This window comes from Elephantulus edwardii, unplaced genomic scaffold (genome assembly GCF_000299155.1).
Source record: "Elephantulus edwardii isolate Elephantulus edwardi_28Jun2011 unplaced genomic scaffold, EleEdw1.0 scaffold00004, whole genome shotgun sequence".
Taxonomy (NCBI): Eukaryota; Metazoa; Chordata; class Mammalia; order Macroscelidea; family Macroscelididae; genus Elephantulus; species Elephantulus edwardii.
Window position 1 is genome coordinate 23,544,133 of NW_006399754.1, and position 12,608 is coordinate 23,556,740.

At 38.9% G+C, this 12,608-nt stretch overlaps 1 pseudogene; it reads left to right on the plus strand.

The window, feature by feature from the left end:
• The first annotated feature begins 6,006 nt into the window (after window positions 1-6,006).
• LOC102864628 lies at window positions 6,007-6,607 on the plus strand (annotated as a pseudogene).
• The last annotated feature ends 6,001 nt before the right edge of the window (window positions 6,608-12,608 follow it).

Here is a 12,608-nt window from a genome sequence, read left to right on the forward strand (position 1 = left end):
CGCTCTGTGGATGATAATGCATTATTGAAAACATTGTGAATAATAAGAATTCTAGAGCAGGTAATCATACTCATGCAGAATTTGTACATGAAACAAGAAGCAGCTCTTTGAATAGAACAAGAGGATATTGCATGACATAACGTCAGGAAAAGTGACTACCAGAGGTGTATCCTTTCACAATATCTATTCAATGTGAGTAAATAATCCAAGAAACTAAACTATATGAAAAAAGAATCTTACATGAGGATTGGAAGAGGACTCATCAACAACCTGCATAATGCAGATAACACAGCTTCCTTGCTAAAAGTGTAGAGGATTTAAACGTTTACTGAAGAAGAACAAAGACTACAGACATCAGCATGTGTTACATCACAACACCAAGAAAACAAAACATACAAAATTCCACAACCAGACAACTAAGCAGCACTATGGTAAATGAAGAAAATATTGACTCTATTCATGATTTCATTTTAGTCAGTTCCACTGTCAATGTTCATAAAAGGAGGAGTTAAGAAATTAGGGGGAAAAGTACATTGCATTGGGCAATTCTGCTTTCCAGAACTCATTTATAGTACTAAAGGTCAAGGATGGTAATTTAAAACTAATATATGCTTTGTCTAGTACATGGTATTTTCAACTGTTTTATACGCATAGGCAATCAGTACAATCAATAAGAAAGCTCTATGAAGAATTGATGACTCTGAATTGAGGTGTTGGTGAAAAGTAGTAACTATACCATGGACTGCCAAAAGAACCAAGAAATGTATCTTGGAAGAAAGGCAACCATGGAGTTCCTTTGAGTCATGGAAGTAAGACTTCACAAACTTTAGACATATTTTAAGTCATTGCAAAAGACATTATACTTTTAAAAGGGTCAATAAAGGAAGTGAAAAACCTCAATGAGATAGGTTGATGCAATTGCCACATTGAGAAGCTTAAACACATAGGATATTGTGAAGATGGACAGAATCTGGCAGGAATTTGACCTGTACATGGGATCTGCAGTGGCCTCATGGTAAGAAGCTACACTGTAATCTCAAGGGCACATCGTTTGAATCCACAAGCTGCTCTGCAAGAGAAAGATGAAAAATCTCCTCGCATCTGATTAAAGGCCTGTGAAAACCCTCTAGAAGGTGAGCTATGAGTCAGTTCCAACTTAATGGAACACAACAGCTACAATGACATCTACCAACAATGTGCTAAACAACCTATGAGTCTGGAGGGTGAAAAGAAGAAAGTGTTATCAGGATAGAAGGCTACTTGTAAACACTTTCTTTTACGCAGCTGTATAAGCCTTTGTAGTATAAGTGAAGCAGATTTGAAGCCTTTACTAATGTAAATTAAAACCTTGAGTATTTATCATGCTGAGATATTTTTTAAAAAGAAATTCTCATAACTGGACCAATTGGTAACATTATTTGAATTTTAAAGAGATATTAAAGATCATTTTAAAGATATTTAAAGAATTTCAAAGAGATATAGGTGAAAATATAAAAAAAATATTTTTTAACGTTGATTTTGCATAAATGTGCATGAGAATAACAGTTAAGAAACAGACTGATGTATTACACTGGTCAAATAGATTAAAACATCTACAAAGCTTTTAAAAGCAACAATGGCATTCTCAGGACTAAGGTCATCTGGCTCAATCGTGGAATTTCCAATCATCTCATATACATGAGAAAGCTTGGCAATAAATAAGAAGACTAGAAAATAATTGATGCCTCTGAATTACAGGGTTGTCAAAGAATATGGAATACAATATTGGCTGCCAAAATAATGAATGCATGACTGCTTCATAGAAGTGGAGATGGTGAGAGCTCATTTTATGTACTTTGGACATGTTCTCAAGAAAGACTTGTCCTTGGAAAAGCCTTTTGTCCTTGGCAAATTGTCAAGGAAAATGATCAAGAGCTTCAATGGGATGTATAATGATATGCTGCCTGTAATAATGGGTTCAAAGAAAGCAAGCATTTTGAAAATGGTGCAGGATTTTTGAGGGTTCATTTTATTGTATGGAAGGCCTCAATGGAACCAACTTGAGAGCTTCTAATGACAACTATGACATATTTTTTGCCTTTTTCCAAAGATAGTCCTAAAAATGTGGTTTTGAAAATATGAGTAAGAATGATGTGAGTATTGGGCTATCTTGGTATTTACAATTGTGACAAATTTGTTTTTCATTCTGTTCAAGTGACCTGTAGATCTCCATGTTGGCAGAAATGAATAGATTCAAGTAGAGTTTGACCAACTTTAGTGGGTCCACTTTTTTATCTTTTCTAGAAGATGAACAAAGAAAGAGTAGAAGGACAAGTTATAATTTATTTTTCTATCAAGCCAGAAACTTTTTTTTCTATCAAGCCAGAAGTCTCTGTCTATCCTTCATTTATATCTCTGGTGAGACATCTGAATTTTCAATTTTTTTTTCCACCTTGGTTTATCTATAGAGTTTGAAGTTATCATAGTACACCTGTAAACTATAAATTCATGTTATATTAGTCCAGGCATAGCACCTCCTGCACAGAGTGTTCACTCTTGTCTTATCTGTCATCCCATCCCTGCATTTCAGTGTTACCTGTTCCTTAGAGAGCTGACACAATACTGATCTTGGTTTTATTGTATGTATAAGTAATAGGCTGTGTTGGCCATTTGAGTTTGTTCTATTGAGTACATTTACTCAAATTGATGGCAGGACTAACAGGCCTACTACACAGCCACAGAGGTTGCAATTATTAAGGAATGTTTGACCACTTGACAGTTGGGGCCATGCATGCACATAAAATGCTGCATATGTGTAGAAGCAATGTGCTATGTATGTGATGTCTTGGAACATGTATTACCATGTGAAATTTAGCAAGAAGTAGCATGAAATCTGTAATAGGCTATTTTAATATATAAAAACACAGATGACATTGAAAAAAAGTAAGGATAAATGAAAAAAAAAGTTGTAGAGAGTTGTAGGGTCAATTTCAACTCCTGGCTAGTCCATATGTGTTAGTAGAGCCACATTAAATAAGATTTTCTATGGCTGACTTTTCTGGAAACTAATCGTCATGACTTTATTCAAAGTGTGTCCAAATGAACCCAAAATTCTAAGCTTTTGTATAGTTACCACACACTTTAACCTTTGACACCACAGACAGAGACCATAGGGCTAAATAGTTGTAAGCAAAAGAAATAAAAGTCTAGCACGGATTAATCATTACAATGCATATTGTTATAGAATTTGGCTAATCACTTACGATCTCAATCTAAGATCTACCTAATGGGAATTATATTTGTATTTAAAAAATAAAAACAAAAAAACCAAACACAAGTGACCAACGATATATAGACAATTTTTATCTCTAAAGTTAGGGCCCAGAGCACAAAAGAAATAGTGTTGCTCGAGAGAAACTCTTTTGTTGTGATTTCTTTAGAGAAATTGAGGTAAATTTCAAGTATTACACTCATTTTCCAAACCTTCAAACTCCAGTCATCCATAATCGAAGGGGTTAAAGTTCTTAGAAATAAGATATTTTCGTTTCCAGGCCCGCTCACCTTCTGGGTTAATGGAAAAGTTTAGGTGACCACAGGGCCTCCAGCCACCAGTTACTCTTTAGAAGGAAAGTTTCTTTTCTTTTTAAATCTTTGAAATACAATACATCATTCTATCCCTCTCTTTTTTTACCACCAGGTTATTGACCTAAAAAACCTAGCAAAAAGTGACCACATAGAGAGATTCTGTGATTAACCCTCCTAAACACAGCTATCTTTGGTTAAGTCAGGCTGAATTTATGTCCTAGACTGTGCTGTGAATGAATTTGTTGTTATGGTAATGGCTAAAGAAAAGGAAAAATTTAGCCTATGTACAATTCACTAGTGGTATTACCTGCTAAGCACTCAATGACCAGAAAATATTTAATGTATTCCTATTTTATCAAGGGAAGGGCTGGCATAAAAGGCTTCTGGCAACACAAGCAATAGTTTGTGTTTCAGCGCAAGAGATGAAAGATTAGCTTTTAGAGATCAGATTTGCGATCTGAAGCTTGTGTTGGCAAGTTGTTTGAATTGGTGTGAATTTGAGCTAGCAGCTTTAAATTTTAGTTTCTTCAACTTTGACGGAGCGATAACATCTGAATTTCAAGACTGTCCTGAGCCACACATAAGGAAATGCATGTTGTAGAAATTTACTCCATTGAAATAATTTCATTGTTTGATATAGAACAAATATACAATTTATAATAAGCCTACACAAACACACATGAGAAACAAACAAGTGCTTTGAAATATAATTGTTGTTGTTGTTGTTAAGTGCAGTCGAGTCGCAGGCGACTCATAGGGACCCTATGAAGGAGAGTCCTTGTTGCTTGGGTGCCTTTCATCCTCTCTCCAGATTCATAAGGTTTCTAGAGGCAAGCTATTATGGAAGTGGACGCTTGTTTAATCAGGGAGCTCCACCCTGCTCTCTATCCTCATTGGGTAGCCAACCATTAAACCATTTGACACATCAGTGTCACAGTATTCAGCCTCACAGCAACCACAAGTGACCGTGGGACAGCAAATTGTACACCAGGGCTATACGACCTAGAGGAATGTCTGAACAAAAACAATGAAAGACTGGCCTGAGGGCCCTGGATTAACAGTTACCCACATTTGTCTTGGTCACATTGTTTTCTCTTCACTGGGCCAGCTGATCTCTCTCTGTCTCTTTCTCTCTCTGTTGATGCTATTGTTAAGTGCTGTGGAGTCACAGACGACTCATAGCGACCCTATGAATGAGAGTCCTTGGCGCTTGGGTGCCTTTCATCCTCTCTCCATATTAAAAACAACAACAACAATATATTCTTAATTAGGCTAGGTAAGGCCAAGGAGCACTGGTGATTTAGTTGTAAGGAATTGCACTGCCAACACAACGGTGTGCAGTTCAAATCCACCAGCTCTCTGTGAAAGCAAGAAGGACAATCACCTCCCATGCCATTCACCAGCTCTGAATACCCACGGGAAGGTCATCTTTGGGTTGTTTCAGTAAACAACAACAACAACAAATAAAGACCAGTATGTGAGCACTGGAAAAACAGTATTTATCGTCAACACAGTTAGGAAACAATCTTGGGCAGGTAGACAAGAACTGCTGATCTTTAGATTTTTCCTTTGTGTTAAATTGAATTTAGCATTTAACTTGAGTACACCTCTCAAAATGAAAGTAGTATATATTTTCTTGATAACATTTCAAAGGATGAGATAAAGGGACATAGTTCCTTTCAAACTAAAGACACAAGGGTATTAAATAAAAATGCAAATTATAATAGACTTTGTCAGTGCAGTGACCACTTTACCTAGAATAGAATCTTGCACTTCATGAAGCTATTTCTAATGAAATAAAAAAAATCTCCTTAGCTCTTATCTAAATGCCATGATCTGTCTTTTTCTTTACTTCAATTGAAGTCAATTTATTTTTTTTTCTTCTTAAAGGTCCATATGAAAAAAAAAAAACAAGAAGCTTTCTATTATTTAAGAAGATGAATGAAAAAACAAGATAGGTCTTCCGTTTTTTTTTAATTTTGTTTTGTTTTTCTCTTTTAAAATTTTATTCTGATTCATTTAAAAAGTTTGAATACATTTTTTTCACAAAAGGTCTTCTGTTTTAACCTCTCAAAAATCTCTGCCATCTAATTATTTCCAATAAAGACCCTCCATCAGCTTTCTGAACATGAAGACCTTTAAATAGAGATTGCCTCATCTCTGTGCCCCAGAGAAGTTAGCAGATTTTACCTGTTTAACTTTCAGTGAATGACCCAGTATGTAATGCAACATACCATCAGGGTTCGTTAGATACGCTGTACAAGGCGTCAATATTGCCAAGACTCAAGCCTTTGTGGATTACGTGTATATAGTGCGGAGATGGACAGCACTTAAAGACTCGTATGAGGAGAAATAGGTAAATGTGTTAGCTGTGGCCTCCACCGCCACCGGTGCCGCCAATTGCCACCCAAGGTTCTGCAACCACGTGCAACACCCGACACAATGGACGCGGCTCAGGCCGCTCAGGTAAGCGAGGAGGTGGCCGAGAAGCTGCTGCTGTACCTGCGAGACACGTCAGGCTGGAAGATCTGCCATCTGGGGAGTTTCCAGGGAACCTGGACCGAGGGGAAAGCATTGTGTCTGGATCCCTGGAGAAAGTGTGGGGCTGTGTGAAGCCCGAAGCTGGAGGCCTGCGAGAGGAATGGGATGAGAACAAGAAGAGTTTCAAAATTATTGAAAACCTCACTGATACCCTGTGTGTCCGCAGAATCCACCCCCTCGGCTGCCAGGAAGATGATCTCCCCCAGAGATTTTGTGGACCTGGTGCTCATCCAGAAAGTATGAGGATGGGAGCATCAGTACCAGTGTTGAACACCTGTCGTGTCCTCGAGGCCAGGTTATGTGGGAGGATTTAACCACCCTTGTGGTTGCGTCTTTGAACCTCTGCCAGGGGAGCCCGACAAGGCCCGCGTGGTCACATTCTTCCACACCGACCTCAGCGGTTACCTCCCACAGACCGTAGGTAGTGGACTCCTTCTTCCCACGCAGCATGGCTGGATTCTGCGCCAACCTTCAGAAAGCAGTGAAGACATTCCATGACTGACTGGCCCCGGTTGGGAAAGGACAGACTGAGCTGGCTGATAAAAGAGCTCCGGGTGTTGGGAGGCTGACAATCTCAGGAGAGCCAGAGGGTCTGATTTACTTTTTGGAACCTGCAGTAAGATATTTTCTGACAACACCAGCCCAACCCTTCCTGCTTCCTCTTTCAGCCAGGGGTTTGGTGGCATGTGCCATCCATGTGCCCTGCCCTCAATCTGCCATTTATCCAAGCACAGCTCCCTGGGCATGGTGGCCAAGGATTCTAGCCACCTGAATGGGCTCTGCTCAGACTCCGTATGATACACTCTGATCTACCTTCCCATCACAATCAGAGAGGTCTCTCCCTGAGCCTCAAAAAGAACTGTGCGCAATATTTGAAAACCAAGCCCTGCCACCTTTTGCCCCATTCAGAGCCCTCTCAGACCTGCACTGCAGACCCTGGTGTGAGTTTTTCCTAACACTGTGACATCAACTTGAAAGCAGAGGTTTACAAAATGATATGCATTAAGAAAAAAAAAGTTTTAGCTGTGGCAGAGAAGAAGATGGAACGGCATCTATTCACTTTCGTCTCATACTGGATTTTAGTTCTCTCAGTGAATGTGAGAGAACTTTAGAGGCAGAACTTGGTACAGCTGTCCTTCCTCGGGCAGTTTAATAACTGTGCAGTCAGAGACGTCTCCAAATTACTGAAGAGCAGTGATTCTAGTCTGAGGACGAAGGTGCACTTGATTCAGGCACCTTTTCAATCACTTGCTGTGTATCTGAGAGCCTGACAATAAGATGATGGAAGAAAAACTCACATCTTTGAGTTGCGGTTTGAGAGAAGAGTTCTCAATAGTCTAAGAACAGCCAGAAGAACAAACAGGTATGTCCTAGAGAAGGTGCAGCCAGAGTGCTGCTTAGAGGCAAGGGTGTCAAAGCTTCGTCTTAGAAACTTTGAGCCTGTTGCTAGGAGGAGCTATCCCTTGGTACAGGACATCATGCTTGGAAAGGCGGAAGGATGGGGAAGGATAGGAAGACCGTCCATGAGATAGACTGACACAGTTCCTACAGCAATGGGTTAGAGTGTGTCAAAGATTGTGAGCATAGTACGGTGTAGGACAGGTCTCAGATCTGCTCACAGAGCTGCTCTGAGTTGGAGTCAACTCGATGACATCTAACAACAATAACATGAGCCAAACATTTCCTTAGACTCAAATGAGAACATAAACCATCGCTGAGGACCAGACTTCTGCCCCTCCACAGGCTCTCTGTCATTCTGGTTCTTACTTCACTGTAATCCAGGAAACTCTGGATACAAATAGTTAAAATGGACATTGCCATTCTTACAACTCATTAGAGAAGATTAGAAGGTTCTTTAAGCAGTTATGTTATTTTCAAATAACAGAAACACCAGAGACAATTACAAACAACAACCTGGATTAGAATATATGTAAGCATCTTGAGAACTTCAAATGTAATCAAAGAGAAGGCATTGAATTCGAAATAGATGTGTAGATTAGAGGTTTATGAGCAGAATTGCCAGTTGCTCACCTAAAAAATAATGAGATAGATACAGTTATTTGTAAGCACATAAAAATGCTGAAAACTTTTCAGTAATTTTATGTGTTTAAAAATGTACTGGTGTTTATTTAGCACAGAAAATGCATTGCTGCCTTCTCTCTAAAATATAATTTCCCTAGTGTTAATGGTACAGCATGTAATAAAAGACTAAAAATAACTTATAATCATTAAAAAGTATAAAATGGCAAATCTTATTCCACTGAACTCTAATGCCTGTTTGTGAGAGGGGCTTTTGTTTGCTTTTGGTGTTTCCTTCTCTCTCAGTATATTTAGGGTACTTGAACACATGGTGGTGTCTTAGCGTGAAGGAATTGTGCTGCCAACATAAACGTAAGCAGTTCGAATCCACCAGCTGCTCTGCGGAAGATGAGCAATCGCATCCTGCTGGCGGGTCGGTTATACGTTAGCTCTGACTTGATGGTGCATTACAACAACAAAACCACATATGTGTTAGCAATCATTTTATGTAAACCCGGGCTCCTGTAGCAAATCAGCCTAATGCTTACGCTCGTCCGTGGTCAACAGCCAGCTGGCTATCCTATAACCTGGAGACTACTCTGGTAGCCTAGTGGATAGGGAATTGTGATGCTAACTCAAAGGCAGGAAGTCTGAATCCGCTAGGTGCTCCATGGAAGAAAGGTGGACAATCTCCTCTCACGCAAGTACAGTGTCTGAAAATCTGCTGAGGGATCACTTATTAATGAATAGGATGTAACTTGATGGCAATGAGTTTTAGTGATTTTAGACTCCACAGTGAGGCTGTGGCCTACAAAATGACCCGTTTTAAATTGTAATAGTGCTTATTTGATTCTCCCCCATGAGTGTCATTCTAGCTACTCCAACAAACTAATAGTAAGAGTGTCACTTTAAAGTCCTTTCATTATTATTCTGTTCAATGAATGATCCAGTTCAGGTCCTCTCATATGGTCATATTAATATATTTGACCAATAATTCACCTTCATCTGAGTCACGCATTCCACTTTCAGTTTTTCAGTATCCCCACTATGCCATAAACTTCTTAGTACAATTTTCTTTCAAGAGTAACATTGTTTAGTTAACTGCCCCAACTCCATCTGGTTTACAGCACATTAACTTGACCTGGCTACACTGCTGGAAGGCAACCCGCCTACATCATCAACAGCTGTGCGAGTCATTTCTTCCTCGTAGAATGTGATAACTTATGCTCAGGGTGATTGGCTGGTCTCATCATTAAACTGAGCCGGTTCAAGTGAGAGTAATTGGGAACCTTAACACCAGGGAATGAGAAGAAGCTGAGAACACATTCTTCAGAGCCAGTCATTCCTCCACCAGAAGTATCTTGATGCTGTTTAAGAAGCTGCCTGGATTAACTGAGAGATTGTACTATTGACTAAGTAAGACAGAGTCAGAACCAGAGCTCCTGAGATGAAGGCAGTGCTAGAGACCTTGATGTGGAAACGGAGCTAAATAGTTTGCTTACTAGAAGATTGAAGGAAGAGCTGACTTGGAACCGCTGCCTCACAGAACCAATATCAGAAGTCTTTAACCAAAGTTTTCTGGAGGACTGAAGGAAGATGGGATAACTGGTAGAACTAAGAGATCTCCGTAACTTCAACCTAAGCTTTGAGTCTGAAGGCCAAGGGGCCTATGACTACACTTGAGAAACTGCCGCAAGTGAGGAACTGTCTCTGGCTGCTAATGTAATGTGGATTATAGCCAAGTACATCTTCCCTAAGACACCACTTACTCGTGAGTACAGTTCTGTGTACCTATTGCAATGGATTTTGGACCAAGTAGAGTAGTTAAGATTGGTGTTGGGATTAGTACAAGCAGGTGCCGGAGTGGAGAACAGGAGCATGATCGCGTCTGAAGTTATGGGAATCAAGTCTGTACTGTGGGTGTTACTGATGGGGACGGTTTACCTTTATGGAGTTAGCAGAGGTTAGACTCGATCATCCCCACACTGCTATCACTTTCTACAATAGTCTCACAAATTATGTATTCGAATATTACCTATTTAAGTAAAGATTATCTTTGGAACAAAATATTATCAAACATGAGCACAAAATATAGCTATTAATACTGTGATTATATATTTTATTGCTGCTAGAAAATAAAAATTATGACACAAAACTCATAAAATAAATTTAAAGAAGATGCTGAAAATGTAAAAATACATTTTTTCCATTTAAAAGTACTAGAATATAATTCACAAATAATGAGAATCCAATATTCCCTCTTCCCCGTGCCCCCCCCCCCAATTTTCTTGTGAGCTTAACTACATTTAGATCTAACTACTGTTTGGAAAGATTTGTTTGTTGAAATGGCCACATAAAATATAAAATTATCTAAACAACATTTCTATACTGTTTTCTGAAAAGATGCTAAAAAATGTCCTTTATTTGTAATGAATTAGAAGAATCTGATAAAAGCAAGTGGAGTGAAAAATTATTTTTCTAATGGCAATGACCTCTGTTTGTACTAGCTCCTGTGCAGCCTATGAGGCGTGCTAAGTAGGAGGAAAGACATTTGTTTGTAACCATTTATGAGATTCATTTCTTCACCCTTTGAACAATGGGAACAAATTGCATTGGCTAACTTCCAGAAAGTAGCCAGTGAAAATGAAGGTGTGTACTGAGAAAAGTCACAAGGGCAGTCAGACACTGGTGTCATTAATTTCCACAAATTGACTTCGGTTGTGCTATCTGTCTCTACTGGTAATGTACCACTGACTTCACTGATCCTCATAATGTTCTTATTGACATTAAGAACATTACTGAAAAGAAAAGAATGATTGGGATGGTGAAGTTATATCTGTTATTAAAACACCACTTAGAATAGTGGAGATATCTATCATATTATATGGGATGATAGTCACAAATAATGGATAAAGTATAGGGTGCTTTTTAAAGGAACAAGATTGGATCCACTGGCATGAATATCTTATAATTTCTAATTAATTGACAACTTTATAAAACAGTTTAAAAACAATGTCAATGCAATGTTGTTGATTGCTGGCTAGTTAAGCACCACTCACGGCAATCTTAAGAACAAAAGGCCTGAAGCCTTTCTATAAATATCATCATTTCTCCAAGTGCATAGAGTTACCAGAGACATGTGGTTTAGGAAGTGGATGTAAAACCTGCTTCCAAACCTGTCTTAAACTGGGAGCTCCACCAAACACTGTCCAACAGGGGCAGCCGTTATGGCATTTGACACCCCCAGTGGCACAAGGTTCAGCATCACGGCAAATGCAGCAAATTGACAGAGGAGTGCTGGTCAGTTTAGAAGAAGTATTCCTCCAAAATAAAATAACACTAGACCCTCAGACCCAAAATGAATTTTATCATTTTTTTTTCAAATTTTATTATTTGTGTGTGTGCGTGTACCATCAAATCGAATCTGACTGGTACAAGAGGAGATTGCCCCTCCTTCTCTAGCAGAGCATCTGGTGGATTTGAACCACATACCTCTGGGATTGCAGGGTAGCTTCTTGCCACTAGGCCACTAGAGCTCTCTTCCCAACCGAATTTTAAATACAAGGGTTCTTCATATATGTTTTATGAACAAAAGGCCTGAAGCCTCTCTATAACACTCATGCTTTCTCTAAGCTCATAGAGTTTCCAGAGGTATGTGTTTAGGAAGTGGCTGTCATTCCTCCTTCCAAACCTGAATCAATCAATAATTGTACCAATTTCTTGTGTCTTCAATACTGAACCACAGAGAGCTATTAAAGGCTCTGTATTCTCTCTTCTAACACTACTTCAACTCTCAGCCTCCACGAAGATGTTCCAGATGAGAGAATACTCATGCTAATATCTCATGTGTTGGGATTTGTAGGACAAGTTGTTTTATTTTATTTTTTAGTATGATACATTTAACAATATTTTTATTTATTTTCTCAAATAATGCTAATTCTTAAGAATAATCTGTGTCCTTACATTCTCTTCATTTCAATTTTAAAATTGAGATGAGCATTTAACAAAGCTAGCAATCTATATTGTGTAGTTCTCTAAGTTTTCTGAAGCACTGTACTCCGACCATAAAAATGATATAAAAGAGTTGTATCAAATGTAAAAATGCTATTTTGCCTATAAGCAACAAAGCATTCCCATCTCCTATCCCTCTGTCCTCAGACTCTTAATCTCGAGCAGTGTCTTAGTCTGAATTTGGTCTGTGTAGTCTAGTTTAAGGGGCATCTGATGGCTGTCACACGGGGCTGTGCTGTGCCGCTAACCCAAATTGGTGGCTCTCCAGAGGTTCAAAGCCAACAGTGCTCTGAAGAAGAACGTGACGTGATCTCTTCCCTTGCTATTCACAGCTTCCAAAACATGCTAGAAAGTCAGCTATGAGTCAGTTCCGACTTGTTGGCAACCAGTGAGTGAGTTGAATTTATCCAAAATGTCATATAAACAGAATCACTTAGTGTGTAACCTTTTGAATCTGGTTTGGATTTTGTTGC